The sequence below is a fragment of the Lepisma saccharinum genome, chromosome 6 (assembly GCF_977018435.1).
Source record: "Lepisma saccharinum chromosome 6, izLepSacc3.1, whole genome shotgun sequence".
NCBI lineage: Eukaryota > Metazoa > Arthropoda > Insecta > Zygentoma > Lepismatidae > Lepisma > Lepisma saccharinum.
This window is the reverse complement of record NC_139234.1, coordinates 8,915,024-8,934,146: the sequence shown is the minus strand read 5'-3', so window position 1 is coordinate 8,934,146 and position 19,123 is coordinate 8,915,024.

Sequence of the window (19,123 nt, the reverse complement as noted above, 5' to 3'; positions counted from 1 at the left end):
GATGAAGATTGTCGTAATATCGAAGCTAGTATTTCGTCTGTAAGTTGCAGGACAAATAAAGAGAATGACGTTCCAGCTTTCTTTCAAGGTAAGGAAGGATATTCTTGGGAATCTAAAGAACCAACAAAGACTAGACGTGTTCCTCGTCAAAATATAATACGAGGAATTCCAAGCTTGACAAAGATTGTTAGAAATTTAGGTGAAAATCCTCAAATGGAAGATATTTGGTCTCTAATTTTTGATGACGACATTATTGATCATATTCTGTTGTGGACAAATGTAAAATTGGAGAAAACAAGAATTAAAGTCAAAGAGCATCAAAAGAGCAATTACAGACCAACTCATAAGTGTGAAATAAAGGCACTTTTAGCTCTTTTTATGCTTACATCAATTTGTAAGTCTGGACATGAGGATATGGTTTTCCTATTTTCTACTGATTCTATGGGTAGACCCATATTTAGATCAGCTATGTCAGTGAAGCGTTTCTAAATTTTGTTACTCTGCCTCTGATTTGACGACTCTGAAACAAGAGAAACACGGAAGGAGACAAACAAAGTTGCATTTTCATAAAAAAAGAAAAGTTTTTCTCAATAATAGTTATTTTTTCTTACGTAGCACTTGCGTTGTGTATGTATTTTGAAATAAATTTTATAATATTAGATTATAAGAATAAATCTATGTAATACTTTGCAAGGAAACAAAAGTTTCGGCGTTCCGTGTCTGTCAGACACATACTTCCAATTGTGTAATAAAAAATCATACTTCCTGTTAAGGGTTAATAACAATAACTGTTTTTCTCTCACATATTTTGAAACAGGTTCATTTTCCTGATGGAAGCGTAATCTGATTTGTTCTTCTAATTGAAAAGTATCCCCCGGTTCCGTAAATTCTTCCACAATTTTAGTTTTTAAAGTTACAAAATCTATATCCTGTGCTTCCTGAGTTCGACTCCAAGTATTGAACCATTCCAATGCTGAATCAGCCAAAAATGCCGGTAGCAATTGCCTTTTCTTTAAGTCATTCCACTCATTAAGAATAGCTAAACTTTCAAATTTGTCAATGAATTTTAATACATCCTCGTGAATGTTACCTTGAAACTGGATAGTTTCGAGAATGTCGGGGTGGATAAATCTAGATTGCGCCATGATTCTATGATTAGCCTATGCGCAGGAAAAATGCTTGATTAGCTTAAAATTAGCACTAAGTTGCTTGTTTTCTTTTCTCATCCCCCCGTGACTTTGACAGGACATTATCAGCAATTCAATTGTTTACTCTCCCGGAAATTTGATAAGTTAGGTTCAATAATCGCGTAACAGAGTGACGACAGTACCGAACACATCTTTAAAATATTTAACCAACCTTTATGCAACATCCTAATGTTAATTCTCATCTTTTCACAAGCCAATCGCCGAATAACCTAGTTAAAACTCTACTCTTATTTATTTGCGCCTTACCGCGTAGCATATTGCTAGGCCTACCTTTTGCTTTCTTTTCTTGATCTTTGGTAACAATTGATAATTAACACAACGTGAAGCGCTAACAAGTGAAAATTCCGGCGCCATATCGCACGTACGTAATTTGAAAAGCGAGAAGGCTCTATTATTTTCATCATATTTCGGGATGAAATAGATGAAAATCGCAGTATTTCACGTATTGCAGTGTTTTCTCATCGCATTTGCAAAAAAAAAAAATGGATGAGAAGCCCTAAGCAGACTCCACCACGTAACGCAACTCCCATGCTGCGTTTGGGATCGAACCAAGAACCTCTAGATTTAATTGGGTGATGTAGCTTTTCCTCATTCATCTCTCAGATGGTTATCACTCGCTTGGCCTGAATGTGATAAATGCAAGAGGTTACCTTTTAAAGGAATGGCGATAGAAATTAGCTTAGATTAAATATGGGTTTTATACTCTCCATGACTGAACCGATATGGATTGGATAAGAAAAGGATATTACTTGCCTTACAAATATATGGAGATTGTTCCTAGCTTGTCCTCTCAACTATCACTTGTCTCTTGTCACACACCATCGTCCAATAATCGTTCTCCACTTTTCTCCTCTCTCACAATCCGCAGACCTTACTCTCTCGCCTATTCTCGCCAACTGATCACACCTCCTGACAATTCCAACACTCATGCCACATACGCCTTCCAAGTCAATCACCCGACCTTTGTCTGATTACTTATTCAGCATTCCTATCTCTGCTACCTGCTATGCTATGCTTACCCAATACCTTGGGCACGATACGATATGGTAAGTTGCAATATACGAAGAAATTCATCTTCAGCGAATTTGCTCCTCCCCCCAACATTTTCGTCTTTAGATGGCGGCTGCCGATAAGGGATAAGCCCCTTCCAAAATCAAAATCTGGCTACCGGTCTGACCACCAGCGATGGAACCTTGAAGCTTTCGATTGATTGATTAATTGAACTGGTGTTTTAAGTCCACTTTATGCACAGTAAGGATAATCGGGACTGAACCTACAGTTTAAAGTGAGATCTGATCAACTATGTGCCTCCATCGGGGATCGAACCCGGGCAGGTTATTGAACCTGCCGAACCAAAGACGAGAGCGTAATCATTTGAGCATGTGGGAACTTTGTTTTATCCAGTGTCATCATATATTCAGTTTTCCACACACAAATAAGATTAATTTTAAGAAATTAGACTTGTGCATATAATTTCTTATCGTCATCATTTCCCAAGTGAACAATCGGATGCCATAGAAGACTCGGGCCCGCCCTTGATTCGATTCCGGTATGAACTGTATACATGAGATACTTAGCTTGAACTCATTACGCACACATTTCATATTTGCACTGTTGCCAATACTTGTAAACCTGGTTCCAGCACTTTATATCTAAAACCACGGAAAAGGGTTTTATCTACTTCTCAATTTTTTTCCAGCAAATTTACAAATCTAAAGACTAATAACAATGTTCTTGGTGCATAAGCCATTAAGCTAATGAGTTCATCCTGCATTTAGTTTCCAGAATAATGGCTGTGAATTTCGCGAGAGTATATCCGTAGACTGTTGGGGGCTACAGAAGAAAATGATGTTCCTTTCTAATTTATTGATTGATTGAGTTGGTGTTCTAAGTCCACTTTATACACAGTAAGGCTAATCGGGACTGATTCTACAGTGTAAAGTGGGATCAGAACCACTATGAGCATCCACCGGGTATCAAACCCGGAACCCCTTGATTACAAGGCGACGACGCTACCATGCGCCACCGAAGAGGCCCTTGATCCTTTTCTTTCCAAGACTATATATACACACACACACACACACACACATACACACACACACACACACACACACACACACACACACACATATAATGTTCGTTTACAGCATAGGCCTATATGGTGTATAAATAGTTTGTTAATTTATAATAGTTTGATACAAAAAAATCTTACGTTTGCCCCCCCCCCCCCAAACTGACCAAACCTAGCTACGTCCCTGCTATTAAACATGTTAAGCTTCAACATCGTCATTTTTGACCATAAATTGGTTACATTATTTTGTATGCGAGTTTCAACAAACTTGTCATAAGCTCCCTGGCCAATGACATTTCTGTCACAAACATCTTTCTTAATGCTGTCATTCATGACAGCCTTTGTCATAAAATTCGTAAGATCTGTAGATGTTTCTTTAAATACATTGTCTTGGTTATGTAGTACCTCAGCAAAGTTATTCACATTACGTTCATGTAGATGTAAAAAGGCCTTTGTGTCTTCATGATGTCCACCACGCTGTTTGGAAACAATGCCTGCCGTTGCTTTGTATTCTGCAGCAAGAACAGCCACAGCAGGTGCAATTAAGAATTTTGTTCTGTCTGATGGTATTCGTGTTATACCAATTACTCCTCCACTCACTTTCATGGTACGGTTCATATGTTCTAGAGCATGATCTGCCCCTATAGCACAGAAAGGTATGATGTTTCTATTCACAACCAATTTGCCTCTTTAAAACTCATGGAACAATTCTGGATTTGGTTCTGGAAGAGCTTTCATCTCTGCCAAATATAGTGGAATCATGCGAGCATAGTGATGCTTGTCATGTGCAAAGAAGTACTTGACTAATACATCAAGGGAGGATAAATGAAGTTGCCAATCACCAGTTCTAACAGACTTTATAAATAAACACAAGACTATCATTATTTCGATATACAGCAACATTGCCTTTGCATTTGGAACAGATTTCAATTTTTCATCAAACACTTCCATTTTTGCATAGATATCTTTTGATTCAAGAATTTGCTTAAATTTCTGCATTGCTTTCTTTATGGATTCTTTTATTCCAGTACTACTGCTAAATGCGTGTTGTAGGTTTGTAAATGATCTTTGAATGTCATATTTCAAGGTTGGGTTCTGCGCATAAAATTCTTCCATTTACTGTGAAAAGAGTGCCTGGACACTTATCAAATGTGATTCAATTCCTCTTCCCCCTTTTTTTGCAAGAAGAATTGAACTTGTTGTAGATCCATACAAGCCACTCTGAATACAGGCCATATCCAATCCACTATTCTCTGCAAAAGCACCAATACACCTCAGTGCTGCAACTACTATGTGCAGTTCACCTGGTCTGAGCACAATATGATGAAGGTCACTTCTGCTCATTTGTAGCTGTTTTGCTGGTATATACAGACCCATATCCAATGTAATCACTGTTTTCCTACTATTCCCCATTACTGAATAATTAATGCTCTGAGCCTGAAGTAAAACGGTAAGCAGTGTACTCCATTCTGTTGATGGTGCATGATCAGTGGTGCAACATATACTCTGGTTTGTGGGAATTGTATGCGGACCACGTAGGAATCAGGTTAACTGTGCAATCACGACTGACACTATTAATGTCTTCTTCACTAGCAATATCTTCTGTTGTAGCATGTAATGTCTTTGCTATGAGCCATGACTTCATTTCCTTAACACCTAGATTGTCTTTCATTGATGAAAAATTAGTATATGTTGGGATTGGCATACTGCATTCTTTCAATAATGTCACGCTGTCTGGAATTTCTGTTAGGGCTCTATTTTTTGATGATTTGATCAAGTGTATAGCTGGTGAATTATCATCTGGCTCTTTCTGTTGATAAATGGCAAGGGCAGTTGCATGTGTGGTATTCTTCCCATCTAGTGTATCCTCCATGAAATCCACGTTGTCCACTGCAAAGGAAATATATGTCCTTCATGATATCTGCCAGCACATACACTCCCTGGTTATTTCTGATATCATCTTATCGTCTCAGCTATTTGTGTTTAAACATCGTCGAAGTCGATCGTATCCAATTGAAAGAACATAGCCATGGAAAAGCTCAATGACCTTCTTGTTCCTTACAGATTGGTGAAGTGATAATCCTACAGCTACTTGCTGAGGCATTATACGTGTAGACTGAATATTTGTAGTTGTTGTACAACCTTAGTGACAATGAAGTTCGACCAGTCACAAATATAGGAGTGCGTTGTGAAAGAAGGAGAACACATGCATATGCTCAGCAGGCGTTTTCGACCGGGGGCCTTACCTGGCTCTGTAGTACCCGTATTTTGGTGGTGTTTGATGATGCAGTGGACGGTTGACTTGGGTAAGTTCAGTTGGCGCCCTATTTCCCGTTCACTGAGTCCGTCCCGTTGCAACTCCACCACTCTTCTCTTCACGGTGTTGTCAATAGGTTTGCCCCTGGCCATGGTGATGATGCACTGCGGTTCCTCGGTGCACAGCACGCGCTTATATACGGCGGACTCCCTTATCGTGTCCGTGACGTCATGCTTCCGTCGAATGCGCCACTATCTGGAATTTTCTGTATGGGTCTGGTGCCTGGTTGAAGTTCAATGTCACGCGTATTGTTCCCCGTTTTTGTTCTTTACGTGACCTTGGGTGGAACATGCTGGGTGCGGGTCACCCATTCCACCGCCTATGCCTCTGTGCATTTAATCACGTATTCCTTTCTGGTCGAACTTCATTTTCACCAAGGTTGTACATTTCACTATCTCTCATTATATGTCATGGATGTCGTAGTTTGTGATATGCTCATGACAGCCTTGTTAACACTTGATTGCTTGCGTTCTGAAGACATATGTTCAACAGTACCACAAATAAGCCATCTGAAAAGAGAATACACTTCTCGTGACACATGTTCTTCTGTTGCTTCTAATGATCCTGTGAATTCCCACTTCTTAGTGTTCATTATAGACTTACGAAGATAACTAGCAGCATTATACAAACTCTTCATAGTCAAGTCCAAATCTTCATCATCATTCTGTGATGTCATAGCAATATCTCGTGCATGCTAACAATTTCAAGTTGATTTCTTTGTGATGGACGGTGAAATTCAATATCTGTAACGTTTTCCTGCAGCAATTTCTTAATTTCTTTCCTTGTTATAGATGGATAAGCGACATTATTCATAACACGAATGTTTTCATAAGTGGTTTGCACATCAGCCATACTCAAGGAACCAGTCTTTAAACACTCTTGAATCATACAGATGAATTCAATCTCTGATGCAGCTTCACGGGCTGTAGAGATATTGGGTGCACTGGTATCAGGGCATCGTAGTACATGTGTCGCCTTATTTGCCCAGCACGGCAAATGGTATCTAATGTCGATAGCGTGACCATCTTCAGGGTAGATTGTTGTATTGAGCTTTATCTGGAGGGCTTCATTTCCACCTTTAGCAATAGCATCACTCAGGCTTTTTTGAGCAGGATCAACCGACAGCTTCCTGAGGGAATTTGCACGTGTCGGACCACTATTACACAAGAAGCATTCATCTTTGTGGAATGGAATGCAATGTGAACGTGTTAGTCTTGGTGTGCTGCTTTCCGCCACAGTTGGTGTTTGCTGATTTTGGCTTTCATAGCGCTTTTTCATACGCTCCAATTTTCCCTTGTGAGTGACATCTTGATAACAACTTCGGTGCCATGATGCCCTGTTGTCTGCCAGCATGGCAGCAGTCATTCCACGTAGACGAATATTAGATGATACATACTTCACGTTTTCGTATTAAGCATTTTCTTGCACACTTTGTAACACCTTTTCATGTGTGGTGGGTTTTGTGATTAGTCCCTCGGTTAATTTCTGTTGACATATTATACACAGCGCATAGTTGATTTCCATTTTTAGCCTCGTTTCTGGTTCACTGAGATCCATCTGAAAAAGAAAGTTCTTTTGTATTTAATTATGCATAACATGAGCTTGTTAAAGCTTTTTTATAATAAATATGTAGCGTTACCGCTAGGTTTTACACAATTGACATTATTCCTAATAATCATAATTGTGTAAACTGCATGAAGAAGTATTTAAAGCTTTGAAAATTTGTTGTAGTCGTATAAATGATGAATATATTGCTGTTTCGGTGAAACGAGTTGTCGGCCATTTTGAATCCCCACCCCCACCCCCTGCACAATTTTTGGGACTGGCAACATCCATATTCGTTTTCCTTGTGCCAATACCTTTCAGAAAAACTAACTCCCATTATTGTACCACAAAAATCCCACGGGAAACTACATGCTGCCCCACTATTTGTTGTTAGCGCATCCGCGATACGATGAGGTCTTGCTTTAGGGAGATTGAGCACCGAAGCGTCAAGCGGCACACGACACTTGTCGCTTGAGGATTTCATCAACTGAAAGCTGGCTTGTGCTGCCCGTCATGTCACTACGGTGGGAAACATTGCTCTTGATTGGCTCGTTTCCAAGCGACATATGTCGCGTGTGGCTTCGGTCTGAAAGCTACCTTGGACAGATGGATCCTATGTCGCTTTGGTGTGAAATCCCCGTATCGTTTGTCGCGTGCCGCTTTGGTCTAAAATGTCTTTGAAGAAACGGTGCAATCAGAGCTTGTGTCCCTTCCGGTTCGAAAGGCTGCATTGATTACCGGCTGATCGCTTCCAAGCGAAACTTGTGGTTTGTCGCCTCGGTATGAAATATCTCTCAGGATACGATTTATATTCTAATAACATAGTAAAATAAACTCTAGTTAGTACACAATCCAACACCTGACGTCCGGAATCATTAAGATGTTTCTTCTTGTGTTACGCATGCTATTTACTTATTTTATTTTACTTTACTTTCCAAATGAATGCCATTTTGTGACTGCAAATCACTCCACAAATATAACTGCTTCCACCATTTCACTTACCACCTTTCAAGACAAACAAATCTACACAATATATTCCAAAAACTAAGCTGTACTATTGTCATAAGAAAATTAGTTGCGATACTGATCGCACTGCCATCTATGTTGTCATCCGCCTCGCGAACAAGTATTTTGGGTCGTTTTCACATTACCTATTCAAGTCGCTGTACCTAAACGTAAGATATTCCGAAAAAAAAGCAACCTCCTAACAGAACCCCCTTACGCTGCATCAACTTTTCCTTATCCTGCTAGGCATTGTGATGCGTTCTGGGAATAATTAATTAGGGCAAAAAACTTCTTTCCAAGTGAAAATAATTTCACTAATTGCACTATATGCTACTTTTTATTCTTATATCAATCACTTTAGTCCGCCATTAGCTGCCTAAGCACCGAAGATTCGAGAGAGAAACGCTCCCCCTTGAGCAGCGATTGTTCTCGACCACGTAGATCCTCCTTGTCCTCGTAAAATCAGGACTGATCTGCTCCCTCGGTTACACAAATCCCACGCATTTATAGGAGCCTGGATGGCAGTTGTAGCTCCTTCTCGCAGATCTATCTCTGTTTCATTTTACAAAACCAAGATCTGGTATAAATGCCAAACTAAATAATATAATAGTATGAATTTTAGCAGAAAAACTTACTGCGTAAAGTAATTAATGTTGATAATATTTCTAGCAGTGTTCATAAACTGACAAAGTGATAATTATACCGTTCCATGACATGTTTTAGAGATAGAGCCCAGCCCCATACATTCTCCATGTAGGCCACGGAAAATATGATCAATCTCTCTCCTGATCTCTTTACATTTGAATGCTTCCTCAAGGTAACTCCGAATATGAACACAGGTCTCCTACCTGCAAGTTTGCCGCCCAATGTGTCTCGATTATCCTGGTTATTTGACTAGTTTGGTCTCATTGCGAATCATTGTTTGCGACTATAAAATTTGTGCATGGAACATAACAGCAAAGAAGAAGCTGTTTTGTTTTATCTATCATTTTAAAAAAATGTAATCCAAACTTCAACCTACATTTTTTCCGTATACGAAAGCATAGTAGTTATAATTTTCATAAATTTGCTTTATGTGCCGTTCATTCTTCAACATAATTTAGGTAGCTTAAAACATCAGCTAACACTATTGACTGTCCAACATCAAATTTACGTGATTTTAAGGCCCACCTAACCCTCCACAAAAAAGGCCAAAGTTTGCTTCGTCCAGCAGATCAACCATGTTTGGCTAGTCTTGGAATTGCTTATTTTAAATGGCTGTTAAGGCAGAAGTCCTACACCTTCCACCCACAAGGATCATCATTGCTCTGACTACATGCCCGAAACTAAAATCTTACCTTACGTAGTTAATAGTTCCACCTTCATCCCGCTCACACTCACGATCAACGATGTTTGGCTACTATCCATCACACACTATCATGAACTTCGCATTCCTATACACGAATCTTATGTGATGTGCAAAATGTGTTTCTGAAAATTCATTTTCTCTTGAATTTCCGTCAGGTTCGTTGCAAAAACAAAACGTGTCTTAATATTAAGCTACAAGGCGGCGTATTCATTTTCCTCAGCGCCATTGAAAATCGTTTCTGAAATACATTAGCATCTTTTGAACTCTATAGCAGTTTCAGTGTACCGTAAATTACTTGTCGTGTCCAATTGGCCTTGTACATAATCACTGCCTAATGCCACTTACTTTTCGTGACATTTCATAAGTGTAAAAAGCCACATACTTCACCCATGTAACAGTGCCTCCTCGATGGCGCAGTGGTAGCGTCGTCGCCTTGTAATCAAAGGGTCCCGGGTACGATTCCCGGTGGAGGCATATAGTGGTTCGGAACCCAATTTAAACTGTAGGTCCAGTCCCGATTAGCATTACTGTGCATAAAGTGGACTTAAAACACAAACTCAAACTCAATTTTCCTTCACCCGTGTAAATGGATGTCACGAAAGTTCCGCTCAGCGAAATATCCGCTCACACTTCCAGGAGCCATTAATGACCCTCCCCCACCCTAAAAGAATAAAATATTCATATATTATATTTATTTAATATTTGATTCCCATTACACTTTTTCCAGGCTGGAGTGGCTAAATAATCGAAATAACTTTCAACTATTTAGGCGTATTTAAAATCTGTTTATAAAATCCTCGCCATTATTTTCTTGCTAGAAAACTTTGTCATACCATCGGTCTATCGAGTTTACTGCAGCTTTTATAAGAATGATATCGCTCTAAAACACGATCTAATGTTGCCTGTTTCTTCGTACCTCTACTGTGTTCTCGATTCTTCGAGCGCGCTTCATCGGGGCTCAACATGAATGTTCAGTGACACTTAACACTTCACTGTCCCTACTTTTCATTGACCCGTGACACTTCTTCGATTGCTCCCGGAGCCATCGCCAAGTGGTAAGCCTGTTTGCCGTACTCCTGTTCTGCCGGTACACAGCCTTCATAGTTCGCGCGAGGCTTGCCCATAGTAGTTGTAAGAATCTCCATGGTGCACCACACAAAATTCACACCTGAAATGAAATTAAATAAATAGTTGGTAGCGAAGGGGTGCATTGCTCTCAGCGGTGAGTCATACCCAGGTGCGCTTCCTCTTCCTGGAAGCTGAGCGCAAATTTCACAACATTCCATTCGAGCCAAATTTGCACTGAGCGCATTTTTCATACAATCTGCAAATGTATTCTAACCTACCTTCTATCAATTGTGCGCGATCGGTAAGATTGCACCAGAGTGGTTGAAAGAATATCGTGGAATGTCTGTTAATGCAGGCCTGAACTCGCTAATGTATTGTAGTAATTTTATATTTGCGTATTTTGTTGCATCGTCCATTTGCTAGAAACGTGTTGTTGTTCTTTTGTGTAAACAATGCTATGTTGCTCTTCATTTGCTTATTTGTAACACAGCTTTAAACAAGTGAAATTCAATTCATAGAAACTGTATCCACTATGTGCTTCCACCGGGTATCGAATCCGGTTAGTCCGCCATGAAAGGTCTATACACCGAAGAGATTCGAGAGACAAACTCTGGCCTTTGAGGAGCGACTGTGTCGACGAAGAAGATCCTCCTTGTCCTCGTAAAATCACGCCTAATCTCCTCCCTCGATTACGCAAATCCGACGCATTTATAGGAGCCTCGTTGGCAGTCGTAACTCCTTCTCGCATATCTGGTATAGATGCCAAAAAAATAATGTAGTTTGAATTATAGCAGAAAAATTTTCTGCGTAGAGGAATTAATGCTGATAATATTTATAGCAACGTTCATAAAATGGCAAAGTGATAGTAATTAACTGTACTGTAACGTTCCATAATGCCGTGTTTTGGAGGTGGAGCCCAGCCCCATACATTTTCCCTGTGGCACCCGGAAAATATGATCAATATCTCTCCTGACTTCTTTACACTTGAATGCTTGCTCAAGGTAACTCCGGATATGAACACAGATCTCCTACTTGCAAGTTTGGCGCCCAATGTGACTCGACTATCCTGTTTTTCTTTCATTACGACTCATTATTTCCGATCACACAACAAAACATGATCATGGAACATAAAAAGCAAACAGAAAGCTGCTTTGTTTCTTCTAGCATTTTAGAAAAACATCCCAACTTCAAACTACATTTTTTCCGTGTAGGAAAGTATAGAAGTTATAATTTGCATCAATTTGTTTTAAAAACTGGATAATATCATGTTCATTCTTCAACATAGTTTACGTAACTCTAACTTAAATTTTCACCTAACACTATTGACTGTTTAACATCAAATTTATGTGATATTATGACCCACCTGACCCTCCACGAAACAAGGCCAAAGTTTGCCTCGCAAAGCATGTCAACCATGTTTCGCTACTTATGGAATTCCTTAGTTTAAATAGCTGCTGAGGTAGAAATCCTACAGTCTCGGAATGTTATCATTAGTTCTGCTGTCCGGAAGATTTTTCTGGATGCACTAGTGTCCCGGAATCGAGTGAGAAAGCGGAAATGATTCAAGACTACACTATCATGAACTTCGCATTCCTATACACGAATCTTATATGAGGTGCAAAATGTGTTTCTGAAAATTCATTTTCTCTTGAATTTCCGTCAGGTTCGTTGCAAAAACAAAACGTGTCTTAATATTAAGCTACAAGGCGGCGTTTTCATTTTCCTCGGCGCCATTGAAAATCGTTTCTGAAATACATTACCACCTTTTCAACTCTATAGCAGTTTCAGTGTACCGTAAATTACTTGTCGTGTCCAATTGGCATTGTACATAATCACTGCCTAATGCCACTTACTTTTCGTGACATTTCATAAGTGTGCAAAGCCACATACTTCACCCATGTAACAGTGCCTCCTCGATGGCACAGTGGTAGCGTCGTCGCCTTGTAATCAAGGGGTCCCGAGTACGATTTCCGGTGGAGGCATATAGTGGTTCGGATCCCAATTTAAACTGTAGGTCCAGTCCCGATTAGCCTTACTGTGCATAAAGTGGAATGGTTTTCTCTCATTACGATTCATTATTTCCGATTACACAACAAAACATGAGCATGGAACATAAAAGCAAACAAGAAGCTGTTTTGTTTTTCTAGCATTTAAAAAAAAACATCTCAACTAAAAACTACATTCCTTTCCGTGTAGGAAAGTATAGAAGTTATAATTTACATCAATTTGGTTTAAAAACTGGATAATATCACGTTCATCATTCAACATAGTTTAGGTAGCTCTAACTTAAACTTTCACCTAACAACATTCACTGTCTAACTTCAAATTTATGTGATTTTAAGGCCCACCTGACCCTCCACGAAAAAAGGCCAAAGTTTGCCTTACCCAACCATGTTGGGCTACTTATGGAATTCCTCATTTTAAATGGCTGTTGAGGCACAAATCCTACACCTCCCACCCACAGAGATCATCATTGTACTGGCTACTGCCCGAAACTAAAATCTTACCTTACGCTTAAGCAGCTAAATAGCTCCCTTCATCCCGTTCACACTCACGATCAACGATGTTTGGCTACTATCCATCACAAGATGTAAATAGTTTGGCTACCAGCCCCGACCCACTGCACCCAAGCACAAGTTCAGTTTCTTTGGCTACGTGTCCCTACAAGGCCTTGACTTTGCAGGACGTCGTAGTCCACCACAAAGTGAAACTTGTGCCGCTGGATAGCCTTGACCACTTCACCTCCCTCCCACTAGATACATCTAGGACGGGTTTTGGCAGCCCCGCCTCCACCCACAACAAAGCTAACCCTGCGCGACTAGATAGCTGCAAGGTAAGACCTAGTTTAGCGTGGTAGCCCCGCCCTCCACCCACGCACAAAGATGGTCTTGCATGACAATATAGACCCGAATCGTTCAACACGGTGAAGTGGTTAGTATAGCATCCCACGCTTGTAATGCTAGATTCAGGAGTCTAGTATGACATGATTTATTAAGACTTCAGTGATAATTCTAAATTTAATGACGTATTCGTAAGGATAAATCCCTTTACGTCTAACGAGTTCTATGTCTACGTTGGGAAAACTAGCTTTTGTAATTTTGAATTGTTTGTCTAAAAGTTTACTGGCAAGAGCGTCCAGGCTGGCAGAGAGAAATCTGTATGAATCCAGAAACCTCATCTCGATGGTATTTTTAGTCTCGGGAATCATAACTTTCTTACTTATAGAGATGTATCGTTCTTCGTTTTGAGCAAGAATATCTATTTTTTCAGCGTCGTATCCGAGTTTCCTAATTAAGGGATGAAAGTCGTAATTAGAACCATTGTGAAAGAATATGGGGACGAATTTTGGTTTTTGGATATTGAGGTTGCATGCATTACAGATTCCGCTTATGAAGCGACCGTCCGTATGCGAATGGTGAAACACTTTACGATTGTTGTCTGTGAAGTGGTTATCACACACAGGACACTTGACAGTGTCATAGTAATTTTGAAGTTCGATAGCAGATAAGGGAAGCATCGGTTTCGATGTTCGCAGCATGCATCCAATTTTCCCAACCTCCTCGACCATCTTTTCGAAGAAGCGTTCGATTGCATCGGGTCCTCGGTATACGTACGGTTCATCTATTTTATCCTGTCGCACGACAACGTAACCGAAACTGTTTGGTTCGTGAAGCTGGTAAGGTGTGGTGGAAGAAACTTCGGGATCCGGATCGCAGTACGAGAGTGGTTTGAGGAACGCCTCGAAATCAGCAACGATGATGGCCGGATGTTCCAACAATGCCTTGTGCATTTTGAATTCTTCCACTTCGTTCTTTTCGGGCATCAACATTCGAACCGGTCTGTTGTTGCCGCAATAAATTTTATGTTCGGCAAGTTTATCGATAGCAATTTGACGTCCGGTGTAATTTTGATAATCGACTTGTTTTCGATCGTCGAACGTGGTCAAACACCTTGGGCAAACTTCGATGTGGTTTGCATGCTTGGTTGATTGACTTCTGACTAAGCGTGATAGTGAACGAATGAGACAGTAATGGTGAACACTGTCGTTTGAAATTAGAAGAAGATTAATCACACGAGCATCATCATCGTCGACATCGCTTATCCTGACGGGATGCACGACATGTTTATCCAACGTATAGGAATACACGTTGATGATTAAGCGTTTTCCTTCTGCATCTCGTGCTCGTGTTTCGAATTTTGATATATCAGAAATGGTCACCGGGTATTCGATGCCAGCCATTGCATTTTCCAGTTCAGGTTCATGCTGCTTGTAATGATAAACCTGTTCTGGATGATCTGACCAATGAATCGGGTGAAGTTCCGCCAACACACACCAAAGAAAACATTTATCATCTATATTTTGAATATTCAGCACGGCTTTGTTATTTTTAATATCCACTGGAAGAGGAACGTAGCTGGATGCACGAAGAGGCGAGAATTGGTTTACGTAAACGATTAACGTGTGAGGACTACCACACAGAGACCATCCCGACCCTGTAGCCTCGAAATCGTCATGTTTCTTAACCAGTTCATTTGAAAAATCAGAATAAAATTCGTCCAAATTATCGACGTCCGCCAAATGAAGAGCCTGGTTTTTTGTTCGATGATAAAAGACTCTCGTTATACCATCGACTTTTTCGTATTCGGAAAATAGATGAACGTATACTTTTATGGAATTATTTTCTAATTTATTTTTTAGAATATTTATCACGGATGTTTTCGTTTCACGCAAGAAACTAAGAATGTCGCAGCCTGGTTCCGAAGTAAAAGAGAAATCCTGAATATGACGGTTAAATGCAGATCTAATTGGTTTGCGTTCATCCGATACTTTAACTTGTTTGGAAGTGGAAGCTTCGGTTCCTGGATCATCGATTTTTCTTTTCAATGTTCCTTGTTCGGTCGATGGTTTGCAAATTTTCAGGTGTTTACTTAAATTTGTAATGCTAATCATCTTTCCGCATCGAGCACAAGACTTAGAAGGTGACGAACGATTAATTCTCGAACCTGTTTCGCTACATCTTGCCCTGTGTGCCGATAAATTGTTCCTTGAGATTAGCTTCCCACAAGTAACACATTCAGTTTTATCATTTTTACGATTGAAACTGGTGGTGGATGCCATTGCTTTCTCCAAAATCACAGAAATCAAAAAGTCTAGTATATAGCGATACAATTTTCAGGTATGTTATTTTATATAGAATTTCTTGGGGTGATTACAAAACTGAAAAATTCAATCTACTGTAATTAGAATTTCAGGTATGTTATTTATATAGAATTTCTTGTGTGCGAATACAAAAACTCAAGAATTCAATCTACTGTGAATACAATTTTCAGGTATGTTATTTTATATAGAATTTCTTGAGGTGATTACAAAACTCAAAAAATCAATCTACTGTGAATTTAATTTTCAGGTGTGTTATTTTATATAGAATTTTCTCAGGGCGAATACAAAACTCAAAAATCGGAGACAGTTCAGTTTTAACGTGTTCATATTTAAAAAAAAATGCAAAATACGCCTTGGAGATTTCGACCAATCCACACTTTACTAGATTGGAGAAACTCTAACTATTGTCATTTGGAACCTTTAATTGCCCCCCTTTGTTTTTGGATTAATTACCTTTTCCAAATTAACAACAGGACTGAGACGGTTCCTAAATGACAATAGTTAAAGACATATTTTAGCGAATTACGCCGGCATAAGCTAAGTACGTGTTGCTAGAAGGCCTTCGTCGTTGCAAGTCACCTAACCCATTCACTAAGAAATAAGAAAAAAATATTGACGTACTGAAAAAAGTTGACTTGTGTTCACCGAGTTTACAGATGTTTACTCATTGATGACTCCGTCGTTGTCGTCTATCAAAAACCTAAGTACCTTGGAAACAGTGAGAGAGTTATCGAAAAATCTCCCCCTTGTCGATTTTTTTGGTGACGTAGAGTACGCGTAGAGAGGTCGAGTTTAGTGTGTCGGTCGAGTTTCGGTGTCCTCTGTCCACTCATACCAAAATAAACATAGGTCGTCATAGAACCAATTTTTCATCAATCAAACATTTTCTAAGTTCAGCGTTAAAAAAATCTTAAATTGCAAATATCTCGAAAATGGTAAGAGTTTTCGAAAAAAATATATCAAAAAATACCCCCATACGGTATCGTTAGATACCCCCCTGTCGATTTTGGAGATGTAGAATACGTGTACCAAGTTTTGGTGGTCCTGGGGTCAAGAGGTAAGAAGTTAGCCCACCCTGCAAAACTTTTGATCACTCGTAACTTTTGAACAAATAGTCGTAGAAAGGTCGGGTTTAGTGCGTCGGTCGAGTCTCGGTGTCCTCTGTCCTCCCATACCAAAATGAACATAGGTCGTCATGGAAGCAATGTTTTTCATCAATCGAAAATTTTCTAAGTCCACAGCGTTAAAAAAATCTTAAATTGCAAATATCTCAAATTTTTGACAAACAGAGGTCGACATGACCAAAGATGATTACCTCAAACTTTACGAAGCTTACACGGCTTACAAGCGCGTGACCGAGGGAAACGTCGACATGTACTACACGCCCAGCGAATTCAAAACCCACAGGCCGATGTTCGTCATCAACACGACGAAGAGGAAGCAGGTCGTGGTCAACGATCGCACCAACATCAAGATCGTCTGCGAGTTCCACGGCGCGCTGCCCGAGGACACCGTGTGCAGCGTCATCCTGATTGCAGAGAAGTCCTTCATCCATGACGTCAAGAACGAGAGGGTCACGGAGCAGTTTTAAAAAAAAATCGTAAAAAAAATTGCCACATACTAAAAAAAATCAACAAGGTTATATAAAATATAATGTAAGTTAGTTCGGTGTGCAAATAAAAAAAAATTGATAGGTTAAGTTATATCACTGAAGATCGTAAAAAAATCGTAAGATAGGTTAAGTTATATCACGTAAGATCGTGATCGAGTAAGATGTTGGCAACACTTCGAGAAAATGAGGCTTATGCCTTACAAGAGAAAACCATTAAGGCGAGCTTCACCGAGCCTCACTTTCGGGCGTTGAACCGGTCCATCACCACTACTACACTCTGCGAGAAAATGAGGCTTATGCCTTACAAGAGAAAACCATTAAGTCGAGCCCCACCGAGTCCCACTCCGAGCCCCATTTTCGGGCGCAGAACCGGGCTTCTTCCACTACTTACTACACTCTGCGAGAAAATGAGGCTTATGCCTTACAAGAGAAAACCATTAAGGCGAGCTTCACCGAGCCTCACTTCGAGCCTCACTTTCGGTTTCAGAACCGGTCCATAACCACTACTACACTCTGTGCGAGAAAATGAGGCTTATGCCTTACAAGAGAAAACCATTAAGTCGAGCCCCACCGAGCCCCACTCCGAGCCCCATTTTCGGGCGCAGAACCGGTCCATCACCACTACTGTGATATACCTACTAAGTGTGAGTGGGAAAAAAGGGAAATTTTACTAAAACATCGACAAAAAATTGTCAAAATATGTCAAAAACTGATATTCAATTGATAAAAAAAGAGGATACAAATGCATACCTACAAAGTGTGACTTAGAAACAATAAGTTTCTCTAAAGTAGGTCAAAGCACGTAGAGGCTCTCGTGTAGTTTAGCACGAAAAAACAAATGAATAGGTTAAGTTATATCACGTAAGATCGTGATATACCTACGAAGTACGAGTGGGAAAAAAGGGAAATTTCACTAAAACATCGCTAAACGCTAAAACATCGACAAAAAATTGTCAAAATATGTCAAAAACTGATATTCAATTGATAAAAAAAGAGGCTACAAATGCATACCTACTAAGTACTACTTAGAAACAACCAATATACACTACTGCGATTAGTCAAAAATGGCGGAAAGCGAAGTAAAATAAATCAAATCAAACAATCAATCAATCATTGATTTGATTCGCTTCTCTTACACGTTTGGTTAATCGCGAGGATGACACGACAAAATTAATGAAGGGACAAACACAAAGAACACCCATGTCCAGCTAGGGGTTCGAACCCGGAACTCCTGGTGTCCTAGCGCGCTGTGGTAACCACTCCCCCACGGTTGGTTGATTTGATGGTTGATTTGATGTTTTAAGTCCACTTTATACACAGAAAGGTTAATCGGGACTAGACCTATAATTTAATGTGGGATCCGAAGCTCTATATGACTCCACCGGGTTCCGATCCGGGACCACTTCCACTCCCCCACGGAGGTCGGCCGACAACAAAGATGATAGGAAGGGGCTAACCATTCGGATACGCTGGTATGGGTAAAGCAAACGGCATTTTTCCTGAGTAGATATTTTCAATTGAATTTTTGAAATACCATCTTTATACTTGATTAACGTTTTTTCAAAAATTTTGCATTGCTTGGTTTCCTTAATTTCCCCATCTCACGATGTCGTTACTGAAGGATCCGGGCTAGAGCCCTGGCCTTTGCATGAGTGTTTCTATGCAACCACTCTTCACCCGTTTAACTTAATCAACGTTCATCGTCATGGCAGAAATTAGGTAAAGCGATGGAAGAGGAAAAAAAAAAAATCCACCAGTGCATCTGCAGGGTACTGTGAAATCAGGAGC